Raw genomic sequence first — 17,320 nt, 5'->3', positions numbered from 1 at the left:
AAATTTGGACAGCATACAATAATTTTACATACATGATTTCATCAGGATGTGACAATAACCAAGTCATTGCCCTCATTTTTTTTTTTGAGAGGGCATCTCTCCTATTTATTGATCAAATGGTTGTTAACAACAATAAAATTCTGTATAGGGGACTCAATGCACAATCATTAATCAACCCCAAGCCTAATTCTCAACAGTCTCCAATCTTCTGAAGCATAACGAACAAGTTCTTACATGGTGAACAAGTTCTTACATAGTGAATAAGTTCTTACATGGTGAACAGTGCAAGGGCAGTCATCACAGAAACTTTCGGTTTTGATCACACATCATGAACTATAAACAATCAAGTCAGATATGATTATTTGTTTGATTTTTATACTTGATTTATATGTGAATCCCACATTTCTCCCTTATTTATTTATTTATTTTTATTTAAATAAAATGAAGTGGTAGGTAGATGCAAGATAAAGGTAGAAAACAATTTAGTGCTGTAAGAGAGCAAATGTAGATGATCAGGTGTGTGCCTATAGACTAAGTATTAATCCAAGCTAGACAAGGGCAACAAAACATCCACGGATGCAGATTTCTCTCAAAACGGGGGGTGACGTTCTAAGCCTCACCTCTGTTGATCCCCAATTTCTCACCCGATGGCCCCCCTGCAACTGTGCCTGTCTTAGGTTGTTCCTCCCTTGAGGAATCTTACCCGTCTCTGGCTAACCAGCCATCTTCCGGGGCCATACAGGGAAATGTAAAGTTGGTAAGTGAGAGAGAAGCAATATTCTTTGAAAAGGTTAGCTTTTTACTTCTTTGCAGATTTATGCCCTGTGGCTTCTATGCCCAGCATTTGTCTTGAGGTATCTTTACCACTTGGAAGAATTATGATACTCAGTAATTTTCGATATGAGGCATGAATTCTACTAAAGGGTTGTAATTAGGAAGGAAGAAGAAAAGCTATAGAAGTAGCAGATGGAAGAAAACATGCAAAGATTGATTATTTCTTTGACATAACTTCTTGTAGAGTAACATAAGCATGTATAGGTTTTAACAAACTACTAATTAAATTGCGTACACACATTAACAGAATAGGAATACAGATACATAACAAAAGCAGACCTACAATTACCAGCCATATCCAGTGAAACCAAGAAAACCAGTTAGGTACCCTAAGCATTTATGGAAACATCAATAATATGATGGATATTGTCTAACTGAATTTGAATAGTTTGAGAAAAATCAGACAAAATAACACATTCCTGGGAACTGTTCACATCCCATATGTTCTTTTAACAGTAAATAGTCTATAGTCGCACGATTTGGGGGCACTGCAACTTGCACTTCTCCTAATTCTTGGTTGAGTTCCGACAATATAGATCCAGTCAAATTTGTTGTTTTACTGTATGCACAGGCCAGCTTAGATATCTCCTTCTTCATTCCAATGGCAAGTCCAGGAACCGGTGGGATGAATGCAGCTGCAACTGCAACAGCGCCAGGATCTTTGTTGAAGTTTTTTCATGATCATCTTCTGTAATGACTCTACCAGAGGATGTTTGTTGGAAGTTCTTCTTCATATCGTATCTTACTTCGTTTTCTGGGTAGAACATGAACTACTTTTATACTTTAGAAATCTTATTAATAAATTAAGCAGACTGTCATAATCTCCCTTTGAGACCTGGGCTACAGCACATACACATAACTCATGCTAAGCCATAAAAGCAGAGCTAAAGTAAGCTAATCTAATATTTAGTAATATCACATCTTACATTTTAAGAAGTATCCTGCATTTTACACTTCAGTTTCTTTACAAGATAACCAAGAATTATTAAATATTCTGGAGAGCCATTAAAGAAATAGTATTCTACAGTAGTTATACATACCATGGTAGTTAGAGTAAGCATTAAATACATCATCAAAGCTTATTTTCATATTTGAAAGACACTTTTGTAAGTTTTATCCCAACTCCTCCCTTTAACAAGAGGTCAAAGATGTTAAATGACTTGCTTAACCAAGGTAACACAGCTAATTAGTGGCAGCTGTGCTCAGGTCTCCTGGCTCCCAACACAGTGCTCTTTCCATGTTGTGTCCATGACTACCCAGAAACTGTGCTCCCTCTGAGAATATGATAGACTTTCTAGATGGACTCAGAGATTTCTGCATAGCTGGTTTTGGTTAATATTACCTCCCTTGTCAAGGTTTTGGTAGGAAAAAGCCAACTTGGTTGAAAAATCTTCATTGTAGTTTAAAGGACAGAAAGAGGACTTGGATGTCTACCCCTGAGGATAACATACCTTTTCTTGCTATCCTGGAGACATTCTGGAGCTACTGCCTGACATGTTTAGAATTTAGAAGAGTCTTAATGGAGGGCAAGCAGCATGTGGGATGGAATTTGAGCCATTGTTTTTTAAAAACTAAAGAAATTTTAATGGGTGCATTCTTTTAATTTTGGCAAGTCTCTCTGTAGAAGATGCAGATACACAGGACATGATCTCTGCAGATAAGGAGCTTGAAATCTGATAAAAGAGGGAAAGCTTAAGAGTGTGATGTGGACCCTTTATGAACATGGCCTGGTCCAAAGCAAGCATAAAAAGGATGCTGCAGCCGATGATCTGTTCAGGAATGCTTTCCTGAACCTCTGGGGCATGAGTATCGCTAACCCATTTTCTACCCTCACTTTGTTACTTCTTCCAACTTGCACCTATTTTATCAGCTCTCCATCTTCTTTATTGGACACTCAGGCTTCAACTACATTCTTCACCCTGAAGTGTTATCTTTAGTGACTGACACTTGGCTGGCAGAATTCCAAAGTGGTTTGGTCAGTAGTTCTATTCGTCTTTGACATAATATCCTCAACTAACCCCTCTACATCCCTTGCCCTCAAAACAGTGGCAACAATGACCCCATAGGAGAAGTAGCAGATTCTGTCTGGTACAGGTCTGGATGAGGCATTCAGTGTCCTGCCTCATCTATTTCTAGCCTGTCTTTCCTGCCCTTTCCTCCTTCTCCATACCCCCCAACATAATAGCCATATAACAAAACTCTTAGTTTTTCCTCTTTTCCCATCTTCCTTCCTCTTCTAGGCAAAGCTGGTCATTTGCTCCTCTAATCTCCCACAATAGTCCACACTTCTTATCATACAGTATTAAAAGAATTTATCAGTCCAGATGGCTTCACTAGTGATACTACCAAATATTTAATGGAGAATTGAAACTAATCCTTGACAAACTTTTCAAAAGAAAGAAAAAAAAGAAAGAGGAAACACTTTGCCAGCTCATCCTATGAGAATGTATTACCCTGATATCAAAACCAAAGACATCACAAGAAAACTACAGACCAATATCCCTTATGAATATAGAAAATAAAGCAAACTGAATCCAGTGCCATATAAAATAGATTATATGTCGTGATCAGTTGGAATATATCCCAGGAATATAAGGTTGGCTCAACATACAGAAATCAATGTAATACCATAGTAATAGAATAAAGGACAAGAACCATGTGGCCATCTCAATTAGCACAGAAAACACATGACAAGAGTCTAACACTCATGATAAAAACACTCATCAAACTAGGAATATAAGGGACTTTCTGAATTTGATAAAGAGTATCTTTAAAAAATCCACAGCTAACCCCATATTAATGGTAAAAGACTGGATGTTTTCTCCCTAAGATTAGGAACAAGCTAAGTATGTCTGCTCTCACCATTTCTAATTCACCACTATACTGGAAGTTCTAGCCCACAAAGTTAGGCAAGAAAATAAAAGGCAACCAGATGAAAAGGAAGATAGAAAAGGCAACCAGATGGAAAGGAAGATAGGAAGATATTATATATATAAAATCCTAAGGAATCCACACAAAAAAATTGAACTAGAAAACTATCAACAAGGTTGAAAGATACAAGATTGATGTGCAAAAATCAATTGTATTTCTATATACTACTAATGAACAATCTGGCAATGAAATATAAAAAAACCAATTCCATTCACAATTATATCACAATAAAACAATTAGGAATTAATTTAACAAAAGAAGTACAAGATTAGTATACTGAAAACTACAAAATATTGTTGGAAGAAATTAAAGAATACCTGAATAAATGTAAGACATCCCATGTTCAGGAATAAAAAATTTAGGAAGTATCTAAATTTGACATGGCATAGAAACAGTATAATTTTCTATGTATTAACATAAGTAATGGCCAAATTCTATTGATAAAAGAAAAGTGCAAGATCAGAGTGTCCATTAATAGAAGAATAGGTGAAGAAATTGTGGTATATATACACAATGGAATATTATTCAGCCATAAAGAAAAGAAATCCTGCCACTTACAACAACACAGATGGACCTGAGGGTATTATGCTAAATGAAATAAACTAGGTGGGGAAAGACAAATACTATATGACTTATTTGTGGAATCTAAAAACAAAGCAAAATGAATAAAATAGCAAAGGACTCATAAACACTGAGAAGTGACTGGTGGCTACCATGAGGAAGGGGCTGGGAAAGATGAGGAGGATAAAGGGGCACGAAGATCTCAATCATAATAGAAGTTGGTCACAGGTGTGGATGGAGAACATAGCCATTGGTTTTGTAACATCTTTCTATGTCGACAGTAACTGCACTAGTTGGGGTGAGGATTTAATAATATAACTGTTAAACCACTGGGTTGTATACTTGAGACCAGTATAATATTGTTTATCAACTATACTTCAATAAAAAAGAAAAAAAAAGGCAGATCACAAAAGGTATGTATGTATAATCTAATTTACATAGAAAAAAGACTGAGGATGTATCTGAAACTTACTAGTGTTTTTCTCTAGTGAGTGAAATTTGAAGACTTCCCTTTACTCAAAACATTTCCAATTGATTTTTTTTACACTGACTAAAATTTTTGGTAAAATCAATAAAAATATTTCTGTTTTGGGGAAAAATGGTCAGTTGGCTCAAAAGACTCTTAGAAGACTTTTTCAAAGTTTCAGAAACTGTACAATCCCCATATTACATTAAATTACTATTTTTTTTAAAGATGAGGACATGTTTTACAATTTTGCTTATTTTATGAGATTAAGGTGTTTTAAAATTTTTTTCTTGCTCTATTGAAGTATGATTGACAAAACTATGGTGTACAATGTGCTGTTTACACATAGGTACACATTTCGTGAAAGGATACAGCAGTCGAGGTAACCAGCATGTCAGTCCCCTCACGTGTTTACCATTGTGTGTATGTGTGTAGTGAGAACACTTGAGATCCAGTCTCTTAGCAAATTTCAAGTATATAGTACATTACTATTGACTATAGTCATGCTGTAAATTAGATCCTCAGAACTTACTCATCTTGTAACTGAACGTTCATACCCTTTGATCACTATGAAGCTAAAGCAATTTTGATTCTAAAAACTTGACAAGAATAACCAGGGAAAAAAAACGTACAGGTTAATCCTGTTTTTGAATGTGGGTGCAACCCAACTCTGCCAAGCAGACACGGTCAAGCCCTCCCCACCCTGTCTGAGCGGGCTGTGTCATCAGCGTCACAAACGGCAAAGGGCCACTGCACTTAATGAGTAAAAATAAATCGGGTCATTATCACGATGCACTCTAAGAAGGCAAGTAATAAAATTCACCATTTGAAAAACTTGAGCAGACGTCATTTTCTTTTTTTTTTAAATTAGTGTCTCTTGATTTTATTGTTCTTTTAAGAAGATAAAAGTGTATCTTTCACCGATAGAAGAAGGTTTCGAGGGTAACAGACCCGGCACCAAAGTTTAAATCTCTGTAAACAGATTTTAGTAGTGCTTGAAAACTTATGATTGGAAGGTCCCCCTGATGATTTCATCACAGCTGTGAATGAAGTCCAGTTCTCAGGGCCCACATTATCAAGGGCACTCCATCCCTAATGACCCTCAGGGTCCTGTAATGGAGGTCATCCTCAGGCCAGGACACATGGCTCAGAAGAACTAATACTTGGGATTGATCTGAAGAGGACACAGATTTTCCACTGACCTGGCCCACACAAAATTTACTCTGAAGCTCCAGCATGCCTCTAAAAGCCTCAGGGAGAGATTTAAAAGTCTCACAGGTACACTGTACCACAGTTTTTAAAAAAGGCATGTGCCTATTTTACTCTTCTCTCCTAGACATGAATTCAGCACACAGATCCTTCCTCTGCCGCAGAACACTGGAAACTTTATTCTGGAAGATAGCTCCAGCTGAGGGGGTGCTGCAGTGAGCCTGAGATGGGCTCTGATGCCGCTTTTAAGGCATTTCCAGGCATTAGAAACACCTCTCAGTACTAATCAGAACTCAGGTCAGCTCAACGTGTTGGGCACCTACACCTTAGAACCCTTTGCAGAGCCGGTTTGTCCCTATTGGTTTCAACACACCAAGGAGGCTGGGGATTATGAGACGGCATTTCACAGACAGAGCCAGCAGGGGCCACATGCAGCAGCCTCCTCAGTCATTGGCTAGTGTGACTGCTTACTCGTATTTCTCAAACTAACTTAAAAAATCAAAAATCCCATTTAAAGACAGGAAGGTAACAAATCCCACACAGACACCAGAGGCTTCTGCTTCCGTGGATTTCCTAAAGCAACATCTTGACTACACCCTGAGCTGACAGCAGCGATGGTGAGGAAATATTTGGTGGCGGCTTCCCAAATCCAGGTGTTTTCCCACCCCTTTATCACTCAGACGCACACTGGTGACTGACAGTACACGAAATTCTGGTAGGATGCAAGTTTGGACTCCAGTGCCCCTACTTTGTGCAGGAGGTCTCCCAGGACGTTGAGGGCTGACATCCCAGCCACAGGCACGAGGGCCCTCCCACCTGTGTAGTCATCCAGAGCACATCTGAATATCCCCCATGTGTCTTAATCTAGATCTGGGTCTTTGATGAGCTATGGGAGTGGACGGCACAGAGTCAGTAGCCTGCACAGCTGCGTTTGTGTTTTTACTTTCCACTGAGCTGGGCATGGGGGGCCTGAGTTTCTCCTGCTTTTGTTGCACAGCCAATTCCTGCCCCAAATCTCTGGCTTTATCCTTTAGTTGCTGAACAGATTCTAGGAGATTCTAATTGTCAAGTTCACTCTCCAAGAAGGCATTTCTTTCAATGGCTTGATTCAAGGGCTGTTCAGTCTTCCAGAGGCATGACTGTGGCCCGTTTTGCTCTTTCCAAGTCATCATTTGCTTGTTCCAGTTCTCTGATATATTTCTGCAGTTGATCTTCAATGGCTTTTGCCTGGGCAAGGTTATCCTTCAAGGCTGAGATCAGCCTGCTGCCTTCAGAATGCTGCATTTCAAACTTCTCCTTGATGGTTTCTAGCTCCATGTAGAGGCACTTATTTTCTGACAGAAGGTCCCTGTTCCTGGTTTAAATTTGTTGCAGCCGCATCTCCAATTCAGCTTCATATTATTGGCTTTCCCCCTGGAATTCTCGTTTCTCTTGTGTATTCTCCGCCCTCTGCCTGTAGGTCATAGCCAGATCTTTCCAATAGTTAGCTGCTTCCTCCTCAGAGCTGAAAGTCTCTCCTGAGTCCTCCATTGTAAAAACAGGGAAAGATATCACTCTTCTGTGGCATGGTGTCCAGGCTTGGTCCTTGAGGACAGGTGGCAGCCCAGATGTCATTTTTTTAAACATAAAATGTGTATATGTATATAAAATGTGGCAAAACATTAAGATAGGACAAAGGTGGGTGGAAGATGTGATGTTCATTACATTACATTATTACACTTTGCAGTATGCTTGAATGATTTCAAAATATGAGATTAGATGATTAAAAATAACATACACATATATTTTTAAAAATTGTATTTTCAAACTTTCCCTCTCAGTAAGGAAACCATTTCTTAGACTAACTAACACCTTAGCTCTTTCCTGCTCTTCCAAGCCACAACCTCAAAAAAATAGCATCTTCCTCCTTCTCCTTTCTCCATACCTCTTTGTACCTGGCAATAATCTTAGCTTTAGGTCCTCACATGTTGCTTAAATTTTCCCTGGGAAAGGTCACCAATAAGAGGTTGCTGCATCCCATGGAAGTCTGCTGTGTTGGCCCTTCCTACATGGTATTTCACAAGGACCTCACTGCCTTCTGCCTGGCTCCTAAGTAAACAGTCTTTTCTGGTTTTCCTTCTACCTCTGACTCAGCCTTCTTGATGGCCTTTGCAGATTTCTTCTCCTCTGAACACCCCTCTCTCTTCATCTTCTTTCTCTCATCCACTGCTGTTGCTCCAGCTATACTTTATTTGTTGATGACTCCCAAGTCTGTAGTCTGCAACACAGAGGCTGGTTCAGACGCTGGGCTTCAATCCAAATTCTACTACCCACTTCAGGAAATTTATTTAGCTTATCAATTAATTCTTTGCCTCACCTGAAAATAAGAGTACCTTCCCCAAAAGAGTTGAAAAAATAAGGTTTACAAAGCGTTTATCATAATATCTATCATATTTGGTCAATAAATGTTAGTGACTTGACACTTCTACTCAGCTATAAATAGATGAAAAAAATTTCACATGTCCCCAACTGTGGATAAAATGGAAGTTCCTATGGACAGGATTCTCACCTGGCCCTGGTTGGCTAGCTCACTACACATGTGTGGGAAATACGTTGTTATTGACTCTATATAAATAGCTCTGCACAATATGGTGGCCCAGCTGCAAGGTGGCAGGACAGCGGAGCAGAGGACAGAGACCCAGAGGCAGAGACCAGTTTGCTGCATGCAGACTCAGTCTGAGTGAATGAGATTTTGGTGACTGACCTGCCACCATGGAAATAAAGTTGAGTATAACCCGTTCACCTGTCATTCTTTTGGTCACATTGAATCCATAGTGAACTTGCCTGGGGCTGAAACCTATTGGCAAGATACCAACTAAACTCATTTTCTTTACCTGTGAACCCATTCATCTCTCTAAACTCTTCTGGGCCACACTGGTTAGAATCTTGCATCATGCAGTTGTTTCTCCTTCCCTGCCACCCCTCACTCAATATATCACAAGGCCCTGTAGATTCTTAATCCTTAAAATCTCCTGCTCAGCACCTCCTGTACATCTCTGCTCCCTCTTCCTGGTTCAGCCCGCCTAATGATCATCTCAACTATTCCAAGAGACTCTGAACAGGTCTCACTGCTTCCAGGCTTGCCTTCTTAAATCCATCCTCCATTCCGCTCCTGTGACCTCGCTACAACACTGCTCTGACAGGGTCCGCTTGTCTAAACCCTACAGTGCTTCTGAGTTAACAACGGAACTGAGCAAAGGGAAAGACTGCCTCTTGGTACAGTTTAATGGCTTCTTGTTCAGCTCCCTTTCCCCCACTGAAAGGCATTTTTATTCCATCTAATAGCAAGTCACTTCTTCGTGATTAACTTCACACTTGTGAATGGTCTCTTTTAAATTGCAAATATTCCAGGGAGAGATAACAGAGTAAACTCATGATGATGTCCTTTATGCAGTTTGAGAGAGAAAGCCACTGAAGAAAACCTTTGCCCAGAGCAGTTCTTTTCTAGCAATGCATAAATTTGTAAGAATTGTTTCTTTCTGACTGGCCCACCTGTTCTAAATATATTGGACTTTATGGTAAAGATGGCCCTTCTGCCTAGTAGTACAATGACATTGGATGCCCACGCAGTGGCACTTACCAGATCCTAGGCACTTTAACCACATCTCCTAACAACTCATTTAACAGGTGAGAAAACCAGGCTTGGAAACCTTTTCTGTTCCTGAGAGTGAATGGTTGGTGAGCCACTCAAGACCTAACCATGATTTCTGGGTGTGGGATTCTAAAACAAGCATTTTTCACCTTTCAGTCTCCTTTGCACTTCCTTGAGGCTCATGTTTCTCCAAGTGTGGCCCCCAGACCATCAGTTTGGGAACTTGTTAGAAATGCAAAGCTCAGGCTCCACCCTTGCCATGGCTGGAGGATAGAGAGGGAAGAAAGGAAGGGATGATAGCTAAAAGTTTGGGAGAAAAGAGAGGCCAAGGCCTGGAAGTCTCAGTAAGATCTAAGAACAGTTTCATTAGAAGGAAAAGAGGCTCTATAGGGTCTTGATTAAAAGGATGCACTACAAAGCCCAAACTGGCTCTGTCCTACTAGCAGCTGTGGGACCTGGAACAAATCACTTAACCTTTCTGAGCCTCAGATTCCTCATCTATAAAATGAAAAACAACCATAGGGTTGTTATGAGGATTAAATGATATTTATCTGTAAAGCAGCATAATGTCCAGGATATGATATGTATTCAATAAAAGTGTTATTTTCATTAAGGAAGATGGAAAACTTAGAGGTTGTCTAAAAAATTTAAGATATCAGATGTAGAATCTGGGGATGGGGCCTAGTGACCTATGGTCTAACACTCCCTCCACGTGATTCTGAAGCATACATAAGTCTTAGAATCACCTGGCGAGTTTGCGGTACTCTCATGCCCAGACTGCACCTTAGACCTATTAAGTCAGAATCTCTGGGGGGTGGAGCCAGACCCAGCCTCAGTGTTTTTAGAGCTCCTCAGGTGATTCCAATGTGCAGCTAAGCTACAGAGCCACAGCTTAGGTTCATGCTAATATAATTAAATAGCTATCATTTAAGCCTTTATAATGTGCTAAGTATTGAGCTTCTCATTTACATTTACAGATAATCCTCACAACAACTCTAGGACTTTGGTGTTATTATTCCCACTTAAAAGAAATTAATATTGAGGCTTAGTGAAGTTTTGCATCTTGCCCACAGGCACCAAAATAGCAGAGTCAGGATTCAAATTGAGGATTTTCTGATTCAGATATGGGCTGACACCTCCCTATTCACTGCCAGATAATACAGCATTCTTAGGCCTGTCTTTAGTGTATGAGCAAGTATGGTCAGTGGCAGGGTGAGACTAGAGACTTCAGTATAGGTGGTGGCTCAACAGCTGCTAAAAAGAGCCTAAAAACAAACATTTGGCTCTCCTGGGGGAAGAGTTCAAGCACAGGACTCAGACAAACCCGGTGTCATGCTGGCTCTGCATATAGTCCTACTTTGTGACTTACCTCCCTGAGCATTAGTTTCCTCGGGTATTAAATGGAGACATTAATATTTTGTACAATTGCTGTGAAGGTTAAGTGAGGTAACGCCCATGAGTGTGCCTGACATAATAAGAGCACAATAAATGTCTGTATATCCCACCCCAAGTGTACATTCTTTCTCCCTTTTGACCCTAACCTGTGAAGGCCCCGGGGGTTGGAGTTATCATTGCCTGGGAATCAGCCTGGGGAATAGCAATTTCTCTTTCCTCAGTGTTTTCCACTGGTTGACTCTGTCTCATTTTCTATTCTTCACTCAGTCCGTAGTGAGAGCCAATTCTTCTTCCTGCCACTCTTTGAATCACTCCACCCAAACTTTGCCCAGGTGCAAGAAATGAGTCACCTCCCTTTTCTAGTTGGACAGTCATTTTGCACAGATTAGATCCCTCCTTCTCTCCAGATGAACTCTCCTCCGTCTATGGCCCAGTGCCTGCAGGCCTCGCCTGCATTAAGGCCTAAGTGTAATTATAGCGTTGGCTCACACAGCCTCGGGTTGATGGCCCATAGTCAGATCACAGCTTCCTGGCCCATAAGAATACCCAACCTCTGGAAAAGTCTTCAAATCCAGTGACCTTCTAAATTCTCTTTCTCCACCTGGATTCACCCTCTTTTTACTCCTGGACAGAAAGGCTTGTTTGTGTAGATGCAGACAAAACTTAAAGGGAGTTTAGAGAGGGAATTTTGAATCCCTTTTGTTTTGTAGGTGAGGAAACAAACTGCTCTAGGTCAGGTGGCAAATTAGTGGTGAAGCCCGGACTGTAACTCGGGTTTTCTTACCCCTAACAAAGTAGTCCTGTGTCAGGAAGCTGTGTCTTAGACTGCTCTGGACTAGGGTTGCAGTCATGTGACCTTTCAGCAAGACCCGAGTTAGGCTTCAGTGACTTTCTTGCTAAGTTTTTGGTTAATATTTGAAAATTATGTATTAATTAAAATGTGGTCATAATGGGAAAATATCACACAAAAGAAGAAAAATCAGAAGAGAAAAAAAGAAGGTGGGGGCGGGGAAGATGGAGGAGAAGCAGCTAAAATTATGTGATGGGAAGAGAAGAGGTGAAGTAAAAGAGCAAAGAACGCCTGAGACATGGAGTGAGTGGACAGCCTGCACTAGCCTTGTTAGTCAGAGGCTGTGCCTCAGCCTCCAATTCTGTTGTGCACATAATCGTTGAGAGAAAATCACCATTCCCACCATCAACAGCCATTGCCCCACCCCACAGATGTGAGACTTTATTACTGTTTTCTCCTCTCCCTACCCTTAACACTGTCTTCCCTCTCAATAGCTGAGCCCAAAAAGCTAGGAAAAACTCAGAGTATGTGTGTTGGAATAGCTGGCTCACAAAAATTTAAATATTGCAATACTTGGCACAGAATTTAGGTTCCCCAGCCTCTCAATGCAGGAAACACTCTGGGAGTTTATTTATTCTAGGGAACAAATTTCCTTGTTGATTTAATAATCAGAGTCAAATTTGGATATACCCCCATTCTAACTCACTCAAAAGGGCACTGAGTCAAACTCAGTGACTTCTAAGGAGCAAGACCATTTCATTACACTATTACACTTGGAGAAGGTAAATAATGTACAGGCAAGACCCAGGAGTCAGAAACACACCCTGCCTCATTCATTTCTTTAAATTGAAGTTTTTATTGAGATAATTATAGATTCATATACAGTCGTAAGAAATTAAACAGATCCCATGTACCCTTTAAACAGTTTCTCCCACTGGTAACATTTTGCAAAACTATAGTACAAAATCATAACCAGGGTGTTGATATTGAGGTAATCTATTTATTCAGATTTCTCCAGTTCTAGTTGTACTTGCATACATGTGTTTAGACCTGTGCACTTTGATCACACGTAACGGTTCATGTATCCACCATCTCAGTACAGATACTGAACGGTTCTTTCATCACGACCCCTTAGTCGTTGGCTTTATTATAACCACACTCACCTCCTTCCTGCCCCACCTCGTTCCACCATACCTAACCCTGTAACCACCAATCACTATTGTGTTTCTAAAATTTCATCTCTTCAAACATTTTGTATAAATGGAATCATAGAATATGTAATCTTTTGAGGTTGGTTTTTTTCACTCAGCACCATTCCCTGGGAAGTCATCCAAATTGTTGCAAGTATCAGTAATTTGTTCCTTTTCATTACTGATTTCATTCACTTTTTTACTCTGGGATTGTGAACAAGTCACTCAGAAGTTGGTATTTTTCTACCTGAAGAATCCTGAATTGTCTGAATGCTTCTACGCCTCCATTTATTCAATCTTTTTTTTAAAGTTAGTAAAAGCATAGTTTCTTCCAAGATTGATGTAAAGATCAAATGAAGTAATAGATGTAATGATGCATTCTGAACTGTAAAGTGATGTACACAGGTAAAACCTTATTCCCTCTTTGAGGGAAGCTCCTGTTTAAAATTTTGTTTTTCCTGTTTCTTCCCACCATATCAAATTACTCCCATTTGGGGATTTTCTTCCAGCCATCTGAACTCAACTCGGGGACAGGGATTAAACTTTCCGGTGTCCCTTGAGGAAACTGCTAACCTGAGCAGAGATAGAGTGGGTGGGGTGGGAGGGAGAACAGGAGAGTAGGAAGCGGGAGGGAAAGAGCAGAGAGAGAGAGGAAGAAAGAAGAGACAAGGAGCAAGAAAAGTGAGGGAAAGAGGAAGGAGAAAGAGCATGAAGCTTTCAGAGCTCTTTCCAAGCATTCTCAAACCTGTTCTGACAGTAGAGTAACTAAAAATCTATGTGCAGTTTGCATAATACTGTCAAAATTGCTAAAAACAACTCCACTATTAAGTACAAAAACCAATTTCAATGGCAGAAAAAACCTACCTCTAATTCCATGTATGCAGTATAGAGTCACAGTCAGGAGCACATATATCCATGATAAAGGGCGGGATGTCCAGGCATGGTAAACTGTTTCTGAGTCTTTCTGTAAATACTCATTTTGTGTTCCACTGAAATACATCAGAACACAAGTGATAACAATCTCTAAAGGTTGAAGAAAACATTTAGGGGGGATAAAATTTGAAAGTTCTACCTATGGACTTTTTTTTTTTTCCAAACTAGGAGAATGTATTTATTCTGTTTTGGTGGGAATATTCCTGCCCAGCTCACCTGTTCTAATCAGCTAAATCAAAATTACCTGAGGAGCTTTAAAAATATATAGATTCAATTAGTAAAAACTAAATTCAAAACTAATGACAGCAAAAACAATAACTTGCAATTCCCACTCCTACTCATTCAGATCTAGTAGGAGACCAGGAAACTCTCCTTTTTTAACATTCCTTGGGGTAATTCTGATATTCAGCCAGGTTGGGAACCTCTTCTATTTGGTATTTGGCATTCATGCCCTTGATGGACTTTTTCTGACATTTCTGGGTATTCTTCTCTCCTAGAAGGTCTGGCCTCACATAAGTTTCCCTTTTTCATCAAGACCTGGTTTCCAGTGGGTTTTCAACCTCCTCACTCCCTGCAGCTACTCTTGTCAAAGTCATAATCATCCTCTTCCTCAAAAGCTAGGCTGTTTTTGACATGATGGCCCACCCTCTCCCTTGGCTTGAAATACTTTCAGCTCTTGACTTCTGCCACCTTGGCTGTCCTACCTCTCAGCTTCTTCCCTCTCAGCTCTTTTGCTGGCTCCATCTCCCCTGCCTCACCCCTCAAGATCCAGTGCCTGGAGCTGGCTGGGCTCCATTTTCTGCCCGGGCAGCCTTCTGTCCCTAGGTGATCCCATTTAAGCGGATGGCTTTAAATACTATCCATAGGCTGTGCCCACTTTGGCAGCACCTACACTATCCATGTACTAAGGGCATTTATAGTTCCACCCTGATGTTCTTTCTGAGCTGCCCACTTGACATCTCGATTGGATATGTAATAGGTATCTCAACCTTATCATGTCCCATATAGAACTCTTGACTCTTCATCAACACCACCAGGTGGTTCTGCAGTCTTCCTCATTTCATTTCACAGCACCACCGCTATGCAGTCATTCAGGCTGGACAACTAGTAGTCATCCGTGCTGCTTTACCTTACTCACCCACCTACAAAACATAGCCACAACCCCTCCCCGTCTCACTACCTCTTAGCTACTTCTCGGGTCCATGCCACTGTCATCTCCTCTCATCAAGAACTCTTGCAAGTGCTCCCTAATTGGCCTCTCTGCTTCTTTAGAGTTGATGCTCCACTGAATACTATTCAAAAAGCAAATGAGGTCAGACCACTCTCCTATTTAAAACTCTCTAATGACTTTTCATTGCAGAGAGGATAAACTCCAACCCCTTATTTTGGAATTTACAAAGTTCATGGCCCTGAGCAACAGAGTCCTGAACCCTTGCACCACTGTCCCCTCTGTCTGGAAGCCTCTTTACGCATCTCACACATCTTTACACTGCAGACTCAGCATTTGGCTCTTGGCTTGAACATCACCCTTAGGGAAACTTTCTTGAGCATCTTATCTGAAGGCCCTCTCAGTCTGCCCAGTCTTTCTCTTTCTTATAGCCTGATTTATTTTTTTATTGCCCTTTTACTATCTGACATTTTAATTTATGTGTTTTTTTTTTCTTGTTTCTTGCTGGTCCAGCCTCACTAGAATACAAGCTCTAGCTCCACAAAGAAGGTGTTCAATTAACGTTTGTTTTATAAATCACTCATTCACTACAGAGTATAAATGACCCATGGGTACTTCAAGTAAGTATTCCATTTTTCTTGGGCATTGCATTTAAACTGGGATCAAAGCTGAATGATCAGGAAAAAGCAAGCTTTTAAGGTTTCAATCATCAATTTACTGACCAAAGAGAATTTCTTCACCACTCCCCTAAAAAATCATACCTTTATTTTTATAGGCCACCCTCATTTTCTGTCTGTACTTGTTTCTGGATCTCCTCCAACTTTCCGGGGAGGTTCCCTCAGGAAACTGTTCTCCCCTAGTTGAACCCCACCACCCCTTAATAAGGCTTGCACATTCTTGTTTGTGGGAACTGCACCATGGGTACCCTCGTCAGAGACAGTCCCAGGTCCGTGGGGTCCACTGAGCCCTTCTCAGCCTGCATCTCAGCAGTTTTTGGCAGCCTACTGCCACCTCAGCGTTTTCTCTGGGCTTTCCACACCCTCATTCCCGCCTTACAGGCTCTGCTGAGCCCGGGTTCCTGTGCCTCTTCTGACCTGCACCTTTTCTTGCTTTTTAATTGGCTAGATGCCTAATTCTGCCTCCAGCCTTCACTTCTGGAAACATTCCATTACTGCTGCCGCAGTTCTGCCCCCTAGCAGCTGAAACTGGAAACACATCTCTGATGTAAACCTCAGCCCTTTTTGGAGAGCAGCTCGCTCTGTCATTGGCTCCCAGCCCTGAAGGACCCAATTGCTGGAGAATTCTGTTTTTGAGACAGAGGGCAGTTGTTTTGGGGGAGCGGGAGACATCAGAAGAACTGGCTTTCTCTGTGGCATGGTGAAGACCAAGGTATTTTTTTTTTTTTAATTGAAGTGTCACTGATAATCTCATGCTGGTTTCAAATGTACAACAGTGGTTCGACAGTTACCCATATTATTAAATCCTCACCCCCTCTAGTGCAGTTACTATCTGTCCACGTAGAAAGATGTTACAGAATCACTGAGTATATTCTCCATGCTGTGCTACCGTCCCTATAAAACAACTTACATTGTGGTTGAAAATTACTGTGCGCCTTTCTCTCTCTCCCCCACCCCCTTCACAACTCGCCTGAACCCCTCCTCCTTGGTAACCACTAGTCACTTCTCAGTGTCTATGAGTCTGCTGCTGTTTGTTCCTTCTGTTGGCCAGGGTATTTCTGTATTCAAGTCATATTCTCCACCTTACTTTCCGTGATATGTCCCCATTCTTCATGTCCCTTGTTCATGACAAAGATGGCAGTTACTCCCAAAGCGGGACTGAGAATTTGATATCCCTTTAAAGTAACAGATATTCTGTGAATGTTCACCATTTATTTGGTGAGGGTGGAGAGAAACTAGTTTTCTATGAAAAATTACTCAAACTAAGGTATTTATAACATATAATTTTCTAAGCCAGAAAACTTCCTGGGAAGAATAGTAATTTTTACCCTCCAGAGATTACCACAGTTTTGACTTCTATTACCATAGAGTAGATTTGCTTGTTGTTGAAATTCATGTAAATGGAATTATAAAATATATAAAAATTTTTTGGTCTGGCTTCTTTAACTCAGCATGTTTATCCATGTATTTCATGTAACAGTTTTCTTTATTGCTCAATAGTATTCCATTGTATAGATATACCAAATCTGTTTATC

At 40.6% G+C, this 17,320-nt stretch overlaps 1 long non-coding RNA gene and 1 pseudogene across 3 annotated transcripts in view; one reads left to right on the top strand and one right to left on the bottom strand.

Annotated features, from left to right (window-relative positions):
* Positions 1-17,320, top strand: part of LOC140847962 (uncharacterized) — a 58,993-nt gene that overhangs the window by 6,432 nt on the left and 35,241 nt on the right. The gene's annotated exons all lie outside the window — the stretch shown is intronic.
* LOC140847961 (nuclear distribution protein nudE homolog 1 pseudogene) lies at positions 5,428-13,572 on the bottom strand (annotated as a pseudogene).

Source organism: Manis javanica, chromosome 2 (assembly GCF_040802235.1).
Source record: "Manis javanica isolate MJ-LG chromosome 2, MJ_LKY, whole genome shotgun sequence".
Lineage (NCBI taxonomy): Eukaryota > Metazoa > Chordata > Mammalia > Pholidota > Manidae > Manis > Manis javanica.
The sequence above is the reverse complement of the archived record's forward strand: the minus strand, read 5'-3'. Positions and strand labels throughout refer to the sequence as shown.